Source organism: Pipra filicauda, unplaced genomic scaffold, assembly GCF_003945595.2.
Source record: "Pipra filicauda isolate LSUMZ 115617 unplaced genomic scaffold, ASM394559v2 scaffold14_size4853619_pilon, whole genome shotgun sequence".
In the NCBI taxonomy this organism is placed as follows: Eukaryota; Metazoa; Chordata; class Aves; order Passeriformes; family Pipridae; genus Pipra; species Pipra filicauda.
Window position 1 is genome coordinate 4,129,124 of NW_024103985.1, and position 14,122 is coordinate 4,143,245.

A 14,122-nucleotide genomic window follows, 5' to 3' on the forward strand; every position below is an offset into this window, starting at 1 on the left:
TTAGACAGAGGGTTGGTGCAGGGAGCCCAAGGACTCGGCAGCAGGCTGAGCTTCCACCTCCAGGTCTGCAGCGCCAACATCACCCCGGCCCAGAGGAGGGAAAGACAAGAAGCCAACTAGTCAGGAATGCAATATCCTGAGAGCTTAGGGAAGAGTGAGACACACCAGCTGTGCTTCGGCCAGGCCAGCAAGTGCCAGAGTGGGAGCAGAGGTAGAGCAGGGGTGTGCAGCTCAGGCTGGAGCCGGGAAGCCTTTGGTGGTGGGGAAAACAGGGTTTGTGTTTTCTTTGGCTTGTGCCAAGCAAAAAAAAGGGAAACCTTTCCCTTACATCCTTCAGGAGATTCCTTTTGCCAAAGTCTTAGGAAAACAGTTGCGCTGCAGTGTTGGGGAATTTTGGTAATGGTCTTGTGAGAGACCAAAATGGCATCACCCGTCGCCAAAACCTGGGCGTCCCCACGCCAGCACCCCTTACAGAGCTCTCCTCAGTGCTTCTTGGTGCCCCTCTGCACGTGCAGTTTGCTTTGGGGAGAGCCTAAGGAAATAAATGGGGCTTTGGCAAGCAAATTCAGCACTTTTGTCCAAATCCTGGGGAGGTGGTAGCCCAGGGCTTAGCTCAGGAACGTGGTGCTTTGGAGATAATGCGGCAGGCGCCGGGCTCAGCCTTTAACAGGGTGTCACTGTGGGCACGGCAGCCGTGTCCAGAGCTTCTGCTTCATGTCCATCTGTGCCCAGCGAGATGGCACCCCCCTGCTGAGGCCCCAGCTCTTTCATACCACCGAGATCAATACTTTGTCAGGAAAATGCCTTTCCCAGCAGCGCAGAGTATTATGTGAAGCAGAATGAAAAGCAGGGAGCGGGAGAAGGCTGCAAGCGGGCCTAAATTACAGGCTCCCGTTTCTGAACATAATGGGCGAAAAGAAAAATCAAATGATGTTTTGAAGTTTAACTTGGAAAATATTTTTCCAAGGCCTTTGAGGGATGCGTGTGTGAAGTATAAAGGTCGTCTCCCCTCATCCCAGCCCCTGCTGCTGCGGCACAGCTGGAGGCTCCCTCGCAGCGGCTGGGACCTCCTTGCAGGTGTCGGCGTGGCAATTTCTTTGTCTTCTCACAAAAAACCTTCTGCTCCATTAAGCTTCCCTAATTGCTGCATTTATCATCAGCCATTTTCTGCTTGTTCTCTTCCTCACTCAGCGAGGATGTGTCAAAATAGAGATACCCCCGCCGTCCCTCCCGCCAGGCAGCTCCGCTGCTCAATTGGCCGTTCAGCAGCAGGTCCCTCATTACCGCCCGTGTGTCACACACATCACGGCTGCGCCGGCCGTGTCAGGCCCTTTGCCCGAGCCTTGATAAACAGCTGAAAGGAGAAAAATACAGGGCTTATTTTTCTACTCAAAACCCAGCCAGCTTCATCCTCCTCCTCCGGCTCCTGATAGGAACTCACGCAGCGAACTGCAGCTGCCCGCAGCGGGGTGAAGGCCTCCATCTCCCCCCACGGCAGGGTGGGGGGCAGAGGATGTGTTTGACACCCAAAGGAGCCGGGACCCAGCTCACACCTCACACCAGTGGCAGGAGGAACCCTGGAAGAAAAGCACTGCTCAGCGAGGGCAGGCAGGGTCCTGCAGCTGCTCTCCAGAGTTGTTGTAACACACAAAGTTGTAATTAGCTCTTCTGCAGCGTTTGCTCACAGTTTTATCCAAACACTTTTGTTAATAAATATTATTATTATTTCAAGAAAAGGAAAAACAAGACGCTGAAGGAAGTGACCAGCTTTTCAAAAATGCTCCTCTCCCTACCGCAGCCTCCCCTTCTCTCCAGCATTCCCAGCCGATGGAGAACCAGAGCCCAGCAATGCTCCCCAGACACGCTGGAGGTGGTGGGATCACTCAAAGGAAATTGCAAAGCAGAAGAACTCTGCAAATCCAAACTCAAAGTGCTGGCCAGTGAGAAACACAGCGTTGGGGAACTAGTTTGGGGAAGCTTTCAGGTTTCATTATTCAAAACTCTTTCTTTTCGAGTGCTATAAAAAAGCCTCCTCCTGTGGAGGGAACAAAGGAAAAGGGATTAATTTTATGGGGCTTTTTCCAAAACTGAGGTGGTTCAGGATTTTTGGTTTGTTAATGGACATCTAAGAAAGTACTGAGAGTGAAAAATGTCTGACAAGGGAACCTCATCTGAGGGGTGATTTGCACAAAGGCCCTTTGGTCAGGGGAGGTGGTAGTGCCATAAAACATACTGTTATGGCTTCCATTTCAAAGAAACCCACCTTACCTCTCAGCACATACCACTGGTGGCCCTGAAAAGCCTAAAAGCTGTGCATTGCTGTCATGGGGCTCTGCAGGCTAGCCATGCATCTGCAGCTGGGAAAGCAGGGATTGAAAGCAGCCCAGCTATTGAAGGAATTAATTCAGCTGCTGGGGCTGGCTCTGGAGGTCACGCTCGGCCAGATCAGCCTTTCCCAGAGCTCAGCATTTTCTGCCATGTCCTATGGAGTTTCACTAGTCCAACTCTGCAGAATTTAAAGGTTAAGCCTCAGGCACGACATAACTACTTTCTGGTCAGATAGAGAATCAATACCGACACATCGGGGCACTGGGCTGCCAATGGCCCATGCCCAGGGCACAGCAGAGTGACAGGAGGAAGCAGATCCCCCTCCCACCTGGGTCTGCAAAAGCCACCCCAGCCTGTCTGGACCGTCACTGACAGATCCTGTGGCAAAGGCACGGAACAGTTTTTCCGCACCCTGTCTCCAGTGTGTTCACTGGATGACTTCACGCTGCCAGACATGGCCAAAAATGTGCCTCTGTGAACTAATGAATTGGTTTAATTGTCTGCCAAACCTGAGAGCAGCCAAAAGTAACAAATTAAAGTTTACAATCCTGTGGTCTCATTTACAAGGGGATAATACAGCAACTGTTTATTTTGTGAGATGTTGGAGTGAGTCGGAAGAAAATTACAGCCCCTATATAATATTAATAATCATCATCATCATAAAAATACTTTTAATAGGAAACACCGATGGTTGTTTTGCTCCGCTAAGTTGCACTATTGTTCCAGCCCGTCTGGCTGCCAGCTCACAGGGCAGGGGGTGCTGGTCCCCTGGAGGCAAAGCTGCCTTCAGAGCCACAGCAGCTCACAGCAGTGCGAGAGTTTAACAATCACCGTGGCTGTAGCGTGGCAGCACCCATGGGAGGATCCACGGATGATGCTTTACAGGGCCACAGAAAGAGCTCCAGGCGAGGAAGGAGATGCCAGGGTGCCTGGAGGCTGCTGGGAGACTGTGGCCGATGTCCCCAGCCCAGAAGGAACAGGCTGGGCAGGGAGGTGGGAGCAGCAGCTCTGCAGTTTTTGGAAGACGTGCAAGCCACACCCTTTGCCAAGGGATGGAGGTGCAAGATCAGCCCGGATCTCCCAGCGGCCGTGTCCCCAGGCAGGAGGGGGAGCCCAGCAGGCCCAGGGCTGTTCAGGGACATGCTACTGCTGCCCCAGTATGTGCCCCAGGAAGACCCCACTGCCAACTGGTGTCAGCTCCCAGCCCGGCGGGACGGCGGCTCCGCTCCTGCTCCTCGCCTGGACGGGGGACCCGCTGTGACACTGCCAGGGCAGGGGCAGGAGCCTCCTGGGCTGGGGACAACCAGGAGCCCAGCACTGCAGTGGGTGCTGGCACGGGCTCAGACACCACCAGCCAGTCACCAAGACGACCCCCTTTCAGCCTGTTTCAAGGCACTGCCTCAGGATCCCCAGCTGCATCTTCCCTCGTGCTCGGGTGGCACATGAAAATGTGCACGGGGCTCCCCTTGGCCCTGGCACCCCGTTCCCTCCAGCCACAGGCTCCAGACAGGTGGGGACTTGCAAGAGCAGCTCTGGGATGAGGGAGGGTCCTAAACACTGGAAAACTGCCGGACCTGGCTCACGCTTTCTGCAGAGCAGATGAGGCCCACGGGAGGCTCAGCAGCTGGGTGAGCGGCTGTGTCCCCAAAGGAGCTGAACGGGAACGTGAGAGGGGGAAAAATAAATAAATACGTCCCTACATCCCCCTGAAATGAACCCCTCCCCATTCAGCCATTTCCCTTTATTTCTTCCTTTTAGAAGTGAGGTTATCAGGTCTAACATCACATCCAAACATTTCAGCACTAGCATTATTCGGGATGCTCCAAGGTCAGCGCCTGCAGCTGTAAACTCATTAGTCTTGTCTTTTGTGAGAGAAGAAAGCCTCTTCATTCCTCTCTCGCCCCCTTCCCCCCTAATTAAAATTAAAGTATTTCCTGGCCAAAAGTCATTTCTGCATTCATTCATCTCAATTCTTTTCTGTTTGGATAAACCACCTTCTGGTACTCCCAGGGTGTTATGTATACAAACTATAAACTCTAAATGGTCCTGCAGTGTGTTATGACTGGCCTAAAGAGCTAAAGCAGGCTCCGAAAAAAGTGGTTCTTGGCAACGCTGTGTATGGAGTTCAGGCTCATCAGTCATATGCAATTAGAGATTAAAAGTGCTTGATGGACTATAGGGGAGACCAGCACAGAGGGAGATTAGGAATGTAAGAGAAAAAAGGCAAACAAAAGCTTTTATCTCGGTGCAGCAGTTGCTACTACAAAAGCAGGGATGGAAGGACAGTCCCCTTTTTCCGGAGGCAGCGGTGGCCTTTGCAGGCTCTAGGGCCCGGCACGCTGATCACAGTGCCCATCTCTGTCCTGGTGACCACCCACAGCTCCAGCAGGGTGAGGGGAGTCCTCCGGGACCACCGGGGCTGGTTGTTGCCCAGGCAGGGGGCTCAGGAAGACCAGACTTGGGAGGAGGCTCATGCTGCACCCAGGCTTTCCAGGTCCCACTGCCAGCTGCCCACAGGCACAGCGCCTGGCAAACCAAACCCCCCAGCTGCTGGCAAGGCCAATCTGCCCAGAACAGAAGCACCTGGGAAACATCAGGAGCCTGAAGCACTTATAGGGATGGGGAGGGAACAGGAGCTCTTTCTCACTTGTGCTCTGTGCAGGGGAAAGGTGTGATCAGCGCTTCGGGGCACGGTGACCACCACTGATAAACTCTTTGCTACAGTACCAGCAGACACAGGTGAGACTCACTGCTCTGTGACCTTCTTGGTGAGGCTGAGAGTGTCAACCCTTGAAAAGCCAGGAGCCTTCCCTTCTTTCCGTGCCCACAACACAGTTGTCCTTCCATGCATTTGCTTTTCCTACCCACACCTAACAAGAGAGACAGGGAGAGCTAGGAGGCACTTGGAAGGAGCCTGAAGGAAGGAGCTGACTCTTTATGGGGTTTCATTATAGAAGTCTCAATCAGCCATTAGAGGTTCATTTAAATGGGTTTTCTTGAGCATTAATAGGCTGCAGTAGTGCATTCATAGCCAGCTTTCCTCAGGTTTTGCAGAAAGTGGTATAAGTGGGTTTCTTCAAGTACATGTGATTGCTCATAGCCGCTGAAGCTGATTTGAATCACTTGCTACCAGGCTCACCAATTTAGCCTGATAAATTGTGCGTTATTAAATGGGGAAGGGAACAAAGCTGTGTTCTCCTGGAGAAGAAAATGCAGGATTTCTCATCAATGAAGAATGATTCCTCTCATCAGCACCGTCTGAAAAAGGCCATAATGAGCCATTTGCACCCGAGAGCAAAAGCCTTCAGTCTCCTACATTTCCGATCAGTCCTCCTGCTCCACCATTCGATGGGTTCTGCCTGGAGCCAGCCATGAGGGCAGGTAAATCTGACCAGCAGTGCTACATGTTTAGGTAAAAATGTGCTTATATCTGTGCTCCTTGGCCACTCTCACCAGCCACCAGTCCTATGCTCTGTACCAGTGGCTCTGCAGACTGCATGAAAAGGGATTCGACCCTTTGCCCCAAGCATTAGTTTGCTGCAGAAGCAAACATACTTGGAAGGCTTTTCGCTTTGCATTGGGTGGAAAGCATTTGCCATGCAGGAAATAACCATCTGACTCTGGGAAGATGGTCTCACTCTCACCCACACAAGCTGCTCACCAGTCAAATGGTGATCACACAGGAGGTCATGGAGCTGGGGCTTGGGAAGGGACTGGTCTTCATTACTGTTGTAATGAAAATATTATTTTGATGTTCTGAAATGCATTTTAGGCAGTTTCAAACCAGACCCCAGCTGCAACAGTGACTGGGTATGCAAATAACCCACTCTGTTTGGATGACACTGAAGTATAATTAGTGTTTTTAATATACTGCATAAGTACAAGGCTTGCTGGATCCCACTGCTCCATCAAGACTGGCATCCTGCTTAAGTGTCCCAGCATGCAGGGGGCTGTATAATCAGGTACCACACTGTGTTTCCACGTAAGCACCGGGGTTATTAATGCTCTGCTGTGTGACAGCCCAGCCCTGTGCTCAGGCCGTGTGCAGGACCCCCTGGGATCCTGGCACCACGCACTCAGACTCGTGGCCTGATGGATGGACTCGTGTTAATGAGCTCCGAAGGGAACCACATGGAGCCCTCCTTGCTGGAGGCACAAGCCTCTGAGGGAAGGAGTTAAAAGGGGGCAAAAAAGAACAGTAGAGAAAAAGGATAGACTCCAGATAGCTCCTTTGGGGATGTGAGGGTTGTGCTTGATTAAAAGCAGTGCTTTATGAAAATGTTATTTGCTATGCTTGGAAGATGACATTCAGTGCAATAACAGTGTACAGCAAACCTAATGTGGTCCCTGTGGAAAGGGCTGGGGTGTGTGCCTGTGAATGCATCCTACCCTCTTATCTTTGATCCCTTCTCTGCAGTAGCTGGATTTTTTCCTCCTGGTGCTGGAGGTTCCATTTTCTCCCAAATACGTAGGCACCCTTGCTCTGTGGCAGCGTGCAAGGAAAGAAGCAGAAAACCTCTTTGATGAGGAGATTCTCACCAGCAGAGAACTGCGACTGCCTCTCTGGGAGACACGGATGACGGGTACCCAAATCTCAACCCTCAAATCCTGTCCTGAACTCACAGGGTGTATTTGTTTTGGACACCACCAGCTTGGCTACAGCAGCACAGCTGGAATGAGCCTTTCAGAAGGTGATGCACAGATCTATTTCCAAGTAGTTTGCACTAGACTTTGTCTGGATGTGTTTGGTTTTTAATGTTTTCCCAGAACACTTGTAAATTTTTTATTTCTGCTGAGAGCAGGAGAAACTAGCTGCTGTGCACAGAATAAAGTTGATTGTCTACAAAGTTTAATGCTGTTTTCTTGCTCTATTATTTGGCCGTTCTGTGTTTGTGCAAAACTGGTTTAAAGCTCACTCAGAGCTCCTGGGCTGTGCAAGGAAGAGAAGGGGGAAAAGTTATTTCTCTGCTCTGCCAAAACATACAAAATTTTATGTACCATGATGGAAAGTTAAGGTGAAAAGGGCTGGATCTGAGACAAGAAACATTTCTTTAATTTTCTCTACTTTTTTTAACAGGATTTGCTGTTGCTTTGAAAGCCTCCTGCTATTTTACAGGCAATAAAAAAGAGAGACTGAAAACATTTATTTCCTGAGACCTGCTTGTTTCTTGAGCTCTGTTAAACTGAGCTTGCCTAGCAAAGGAAGGAACAGCATGAGCCCAGTGGACCCTTCACACAGCTGGGGAGGGCACAGTTTGCCTGCCTGGCCCTAGTGACTGAAAGTTTTGCTCTGCTTTGCAGCCCTTGTGCTGTGCCCTGCGCTGGGCAGCCCTGGGAGCCCCTGAGGATGGGGCACACGAGCCCCGGGGGGCTGGGATGGCCGGGCAGGTGAGCAGGGTGACACCTCTGTCTGCATCTGTGACTGCTCTTGGCTCATGGACAGGGTGAAGGTTTTACTCAGGCAGACACTGCTGGCTGCAGTGACACCCCCTGCTCAGCCCCAGGGCCAGGCAGTGCCTCCTCAAGGGCTGGGAGGGGTTACAGGGAGAACAGAGCCTTGGGTCTGACCCATCTCCCCAGGTCAGAGAGGCACAGGGGCTTCCTCCTGGGGCACAGCTTGTGCCCAGGGCTCCAGCAGGACGTGACCCTGTGCTCCCAGTGAGTGTGTGCCCAGGGCTCCAGCAGGACGTGACCCTGTGCTCCCAGTGAGTCTCAGCTGTTGGCAAGTCCAGGTCACGGACATGAGGGTCAAACCTGCAGCTTTAGTGTTCACAGACCGGTTCAGAAGCATATGCTGTAAATGAGAGGATGTATGAAATCAAAAATATTTTCATGTGATTCTCATACAGTTTTAGCCTTCCTTTGACCCACAGCTTTACTTTCACTTACTGCCATTGTTTTTGGCTGAAAATTACAAAGCCGAAAGAGCATCTGTTCCAAATAATGCTGGTCAGGCTTCTGGATAACAGCTTGGCAGCTTCCTGCCAGGAGCAGTTGCTGTAGCTTCTTGATTACTCTTAAGATGTGTTCAGTGTTTTGAAGAGGATAAGGAAGTATCATGAGGAAGATAGGAACTATTTGTTTGTAGAAAGCCTGGATACCAAAGGCCTAAACATCTTAACTAGGGAATGTTGAAAAACTACATTGTTCAGGTGAAATTCTTTCTGGAGCAAAAACACCATACAGCCTTTAAAGAGCATTAATCAAAGCTACTTCTTTGAAAAAAAAAATTGCTATCCAATACTAAATGAGTACACAACAGGAGCAACTGGGAGGCAACTGCTGGGCTTTTCTTTTTAGTCATTGTCCATTTCAAGATATTTATTAGCAAAGGTGTCAGAGGAGTACAGCCGCAAGTTGTACAGAAGCTAGTATTTTAACTTTTAAACAGAAAAAAATAAATTAAAATAAAACCCATTGGTGAGTTTGTGACTTCATCTTTCCCACAGCAATAGCTGGAGACTGGGTTACTGAGCCTGCTGATGGAATCTTGTGTACACAGCTCCTGTGCTGGTCTGCACTGCTGCCAGATGGAAGTGCACAGCAGGTTCCTTGTGTTTCCTGGGATGGGGTAAGAAGATCTAGTTTTGTCCTGATTTACTTGCTTCCTGGTTTCTCTGATATCTTGGATGACTCTTGTTTGTGAACATGCCTGGATGTTTCTGAGGATTTTTTTTCTCTCCTCTCCTCGGTTCTGATTATTCCCTAGCTCACAGTACTTTTCTATTATCTGTTCAGCTGGCTGAACTGGAGATTAAATGGAGTAAAAAGTTATTACATGGAAAAAAAAATGAAACTTCTAATTTTTTTTAGCTGAATTTCCTTGACTAAATTATGTAGAGTTTTTATTTGCTATAGCTGGTCCCCAGGCTCCTGACTAATGGTGCAAAATGTTAATGGATCCTCTCACTTTCGTGTGCTCTTCCACCCACCCCCAACAAATATTGTGGTCTGTCCACCCTGGTTTTGGGGCGATTTTTTTTTAAAGGCTCTGCTTCCCCACCATAATACCAGTGCAGCTCCTTTAGTGCTGGCACACATGGGCCATGTGGTTACCCTGGGCTGCCTAAATCACTACCCTAAATTTCACAGGATGCAGATTATCAAAGAAATGATAAGAGGGAAGTCAGCCAGATTGCCACATCTGTGTGAGAGAGGGTCACTAATTTACACCTCTGTGTAAATAAATATTTTCTTGCAATCACACTGCTAAGCCTGAAGGTAGACAGCTGAGTCTTTGCAGGATAAAACTGAAATTACAATGCTGGGCTATGAAGCAGCACTGCAAAAAGTGGATTCTTGGGATTTTATGGAGAAGCAGAATGAAGCATGCCCAGAGGTTTTGGCCAAAGTGGATGACTGATGGTTACATCCTCCTCTGGAGTGTTTGGAGCATGGGAATAAACAGAGCTTCCTTGGCAGAGACCAGCCCTGAGTTAGGGACAGATACAGGGTGGGAGAGAGACTTTGGGATCACTTGCCCAAAGCACCATCTCCCACTAATTAGCAGGAAGGTTTCCATGTGCTGTACATTCCGAGAGGCTTTGCTTGGCAGCCCTGTCAGTCATTCCCAATGCACTCTAAGGAGGGAAATTTGGGCTGTTTATAAATCTTTGTTGCCTGCTGTGCATTGAGCACAGGCTTTTGCATCTGCTGATGCACCAGGGGAGTGCTCTGGGGGCTGTTTTGCTTTGTGGTGGGGGTGGCACGTGAACAGCTGGCAAAGCTAAGCCATGTCCCTCCCACTCCCGTGTGCTGGAGAGGCTGAAACCTTGCTGAAATGTTCATTTTTCTAACACCCTGCAAGACATGACACAGCCCTGCATTCTGGGGCCTGTCATGCACAAGCCAGCTGCAGGTGGCGAGAGGGCAGATTACAACAGCATCACTGCAAATCTTTGTTTGTAGGCTTTTCTGGCATGGGAATAAGCCAAATTTTTCCCTGGGTTTTCCATGAAATGAAGTTCAATATTCCCAGGGCGGTGAAAAGCAAAAAAGCCCAAACAAACAAACAAAAAAACCCCAACCCTAAAATAAATTATAATATAAGGCACTTGTTATTCCCCAGACCATGCATTATGAATGTAGAAACCCACAATTTGAGCTGCACTTTCAAGACACTGCTCAGAAAGCTTAAGCAGAGCACACACACAAAAAAAAAATAATTGCATGGGTCTGACATCCCCAGCAACCTCAGCCTGACCCTGCAGTGACCTACAGAATGACCACAGATTTGTGGTTTAGGCCTGATTACATCAAACTGAGCCTTCCTGAGCTAATGGAGCAGGGAGGGGGTGTTTTGTTTGGTTTGCTTTCCCCTTTGTGGCACTGCTGTGGGCAGTTTTGGTGCGAAGCAGCTGGACAAAGTGGCCCAGAGGTGCTTTGCAGCCACAAAACATTTCCACAGGGACGTGGAAATCATCAGAGTTAAAACCAGGAGTTTGCTTGCACTGTTCCAGGGTCACCTTCTGTGAGCTGTACAGTTCCTGAGGGGCAGCTGGTGCTGGGATAAGGGGATGCCTGATGTAACTGGGCTGAATTGGTGAACATGGAGCTAAATTTGCAGCTAATGCAGTGATTTATGGGCTGTGCTAGACACTGCACCAAAGGCTTCTGTGCTTTACAGGGGCTGCATTCCCATTGTAGTTCCTCTCTCCCCACTAGTGCTACACTAAAGCTGAACAAAGGGTGCAATGGCAACCTTAAATGATCAGGTTTGGGGCACTAGAATGAGCTTAAAAACGGGGCCAGCTGAGCCAGCTCAGCTACCTGCTGAGCATATCCCGCTCCTGAGCACTGCCTCATCCCATGATGCAGACTGATGCAGACCATCAGTCACAGGAAGGTGTGGGGAGAGCCTGAGTTCTCCTGTCACAGTAACTCCACTTTCATTCCTTTAGCTTGTTTGTAGCCTATATAATCATAGCAATTAGATACAACCACTCTTAGCTGCATAGCTTAATTACAACTAATGCACATCATTTCAATTAATTTTAATTATACAGAAAATGTGAAGAGTCTGTTATTCCATTGTTAAAATCATTTGGGACAAACAAGACTAAAGTGCTAAATTTCATAAAGGACCTAGTTATTAATTTTAACTCACTAATGAATGGATATGGCTAAATTCTCAGAAGATATAGTCTCTACTTGAAGAGTCAGTGCTGTAGATTAATGGATATACTGGCTTGTACAGAGATATTCTGTCCCAGCTTTAAATGCAAAATACTGCTGTCTCAAGCAATATTCCTACAGAAGTTATTTCATGTTAATTAAAAGTAACCACCTTAAAATTAACATCCAGTGTTGCTGCAATATCACTGTGTGGACACACTTCTGATGAAATAAATGTAGGCATGACCATTTACTTGGAATAATTTTAGCTTCTAATTAATCCAACAAATTTCTAAGACATTGAAATCTACCTCCTACTAGCTCATTTCTATTTAGTCTTTGAAAGAAAATGTTTCATGCTTCTTAGGCAAGTTTGGAAAGTCTTATTTATGATATGTACTGTTTTTATCTGCTCTTAACAAATACAACTCCCTTAGAAATAAAATGTTTCTGGAGTTTGCTACATTAAAAGGAAAAGAAAACATAGCAGAAACTTTGAGTCCTGTTTTAAAGCATAAAAGGGTTTATCTTATCTAGAGCAACCAGTACAGGATAACCAGTGTTATCTTATCACCACATATTGATGTCAGGGTTTAAAAGGACTTGAGGCTGTTATGCTACACGGAGCAGAACTCCTACACTGATAAACACTGATAAAGCTGCAGTGCTCTAATCTAAACTACACCTTCTTTCTGCCCCAAATACACATGAGAAGAGCCAGAAACATTTTTCCTAGCACAGCACAATCCTCTGAGCGAGGGTCCCTGAGCACGGCCAAGGCTGGCAGCAGCCTTGAGGAGAAGAAACAAAGCCCATGCCCAGGCCAGGCTTAGCCCATTGCCATTGCTGAGCTCCAGCCTCACAGGAATGACCTGAACCAAGAGCATGGGCTCTGTCAAAGGGTGGTGTTCGTGTGAGAAGGCGCCGGATGGGCCTAAACCCACTCCACTCCGTCAGTGGCAGCAGCCCACGCTCGCAGTGCGGACTGCACCAGCTTCAACCCCTCAGCAGCCTGCCTGGAATCGTGTGTCATTTCTTCAGCAAGGCATGTGCAGCCACTAGGACTTTGTGGGTGCCTGTTTTTCTCCAACCAAAGTGCAGCAGGTCCTGCAAAGTGAGACCTTGTCAGGTGTGGGATGAAGGCTGGGAACCCAGGCTGTGTACAGGGCTGCTTCTTGCCTGGGTGATGTGGGTGCCAGTGACTCATGTAAGTGCAACCTTCCTGGGTAAAGCCATTGAACCAGCCTTCCAAAGGAGAAGCATGGGTCCCAATTAACAACACACTGGTGTAAGAGTGCCCATGCTCATTAGGAGCATGTTAATGACTTCAGGGGTCCCACTTTGCCCTGCACTTCAGCACTGCTCACTCACAACACCAGGCTTTGGACATGGGCTGCAGTTGGCCTAGGTTTGCTTCAGGCTTTGCATCAGGGAAGGGCTGTGGTAAGGGCATGGGTGTGACACTGATAACACTGAGGATGTTGGAGCCAAGGAGAAACCAAGTCATGGACAAGGTCCTGGGTCACCTCTGCCTGCACACAGCCCGTCAGTGGGAGTGATGTTGTGCAATGAGGCAAAGGGCAGAAGGAGGTACAGTGGAAATAAGGATGTACAACACCACTAACCCACATGAAAGCTCGTAGCAAGTACCAAAGTACAAGGCAGAGATAGTCATGCTGCCAATGTTTGAAATGTAGTACATAGGACACCCACACAATCTATGCATGAACTCAGAGCTTGACACCTCTCTCCTGCTCATGCAATTCCAATTAAATTTGGGTGCATTAATCTCTCTATTTTTAATAGAAACTCGCTTGCTCTCCCTCACCTCCATTTTCTGCCAACTGCAGATAAAACAGCCAGTCAGCCCTCTGCTTATTTGATCCTAAGGTGAAGCGATCAAACGAGCTTGCAGGCTCACAGAAGGATCACACGGAATAAGAAAGTGGGCTGCAAGGCAGATTAGTGAAATCGCTTCCATTACAGCTCCAAGGATGGACATATCCTGTCTTGGCACGTTTCTTTTACAACAAGCCTAACTTTCCTACCTTTCCCTTCAGTCCTGCTGGTGTGTTGGTGCCTTTCTCTGGATGCTCAGGTTAAAACCCCACGCTTTGGAAGCACGGCAGCCTTGAAGGGCCTGATGTTGTGCTTTACCACGAGCTGCACCAGCTTCTTTTATTTCACTAGAGCTGCTCCATCCAGATGCGATGTCACAACACATATGGTACAACATACATCGTCTCTGTGTTGCCTTGAGATGACAGAGTGTGATTCCCAGCCGTGTGGCAGCAGAGCCACTGCTCTACAGTCTTGGGGACCAAGATTCTGCTCACTCTTTCCATGCTTTTTTATAAACAATAGGTGGCAATTTTGCCAATTAAGTGTGTGGGGAAGCAGCGAGTTTGGATCAGATGCACGCAGCAGCTGCCACAGCATGACTACAGCACAGAGAGGCTGCAAGCACTTAAGCAAGACAGAATTATCATAGCACAAGATTAGTTCAGATATCATAAAGCACTGTTCCACTTCCAACAGCTCCCCACTAGGAAATCTCCACCCATCCCTGCAGTAAGATGTGTATCCATCTTACAACATTAATTGTGCTGGCCCTGCCACTTTGCCATGGTTTCTGTAGGCAGCTCAACATAACAAACCTGGACAGTAAGGGCATTCCAGT

At 48.7% G+C, this 14,122-nt stretch overlaps 1 long non-coding RNA gene across 1 annotated transcript; it reads right to left on the reverse strand.

The window, feature by feature from the left end:
- Window positions 1–8,597: 8,597 nt before the first annotated feature.
- Window positions 8,598–13,590, reverse strand: LOC113994291. The gene is made up of 2 exons (XR_003543002.2): window positions 13,491–13,590; window positions 8,598–9,075 (listed from the first exon to the last, which is right to left on the reverse strand). It is a non-coding gene; the product is annotated as an uncharacterized LOC113994291 (long non-coding RNA).
- Window positions 13,591–14,122: the final 532 nt, after the last annotated feature.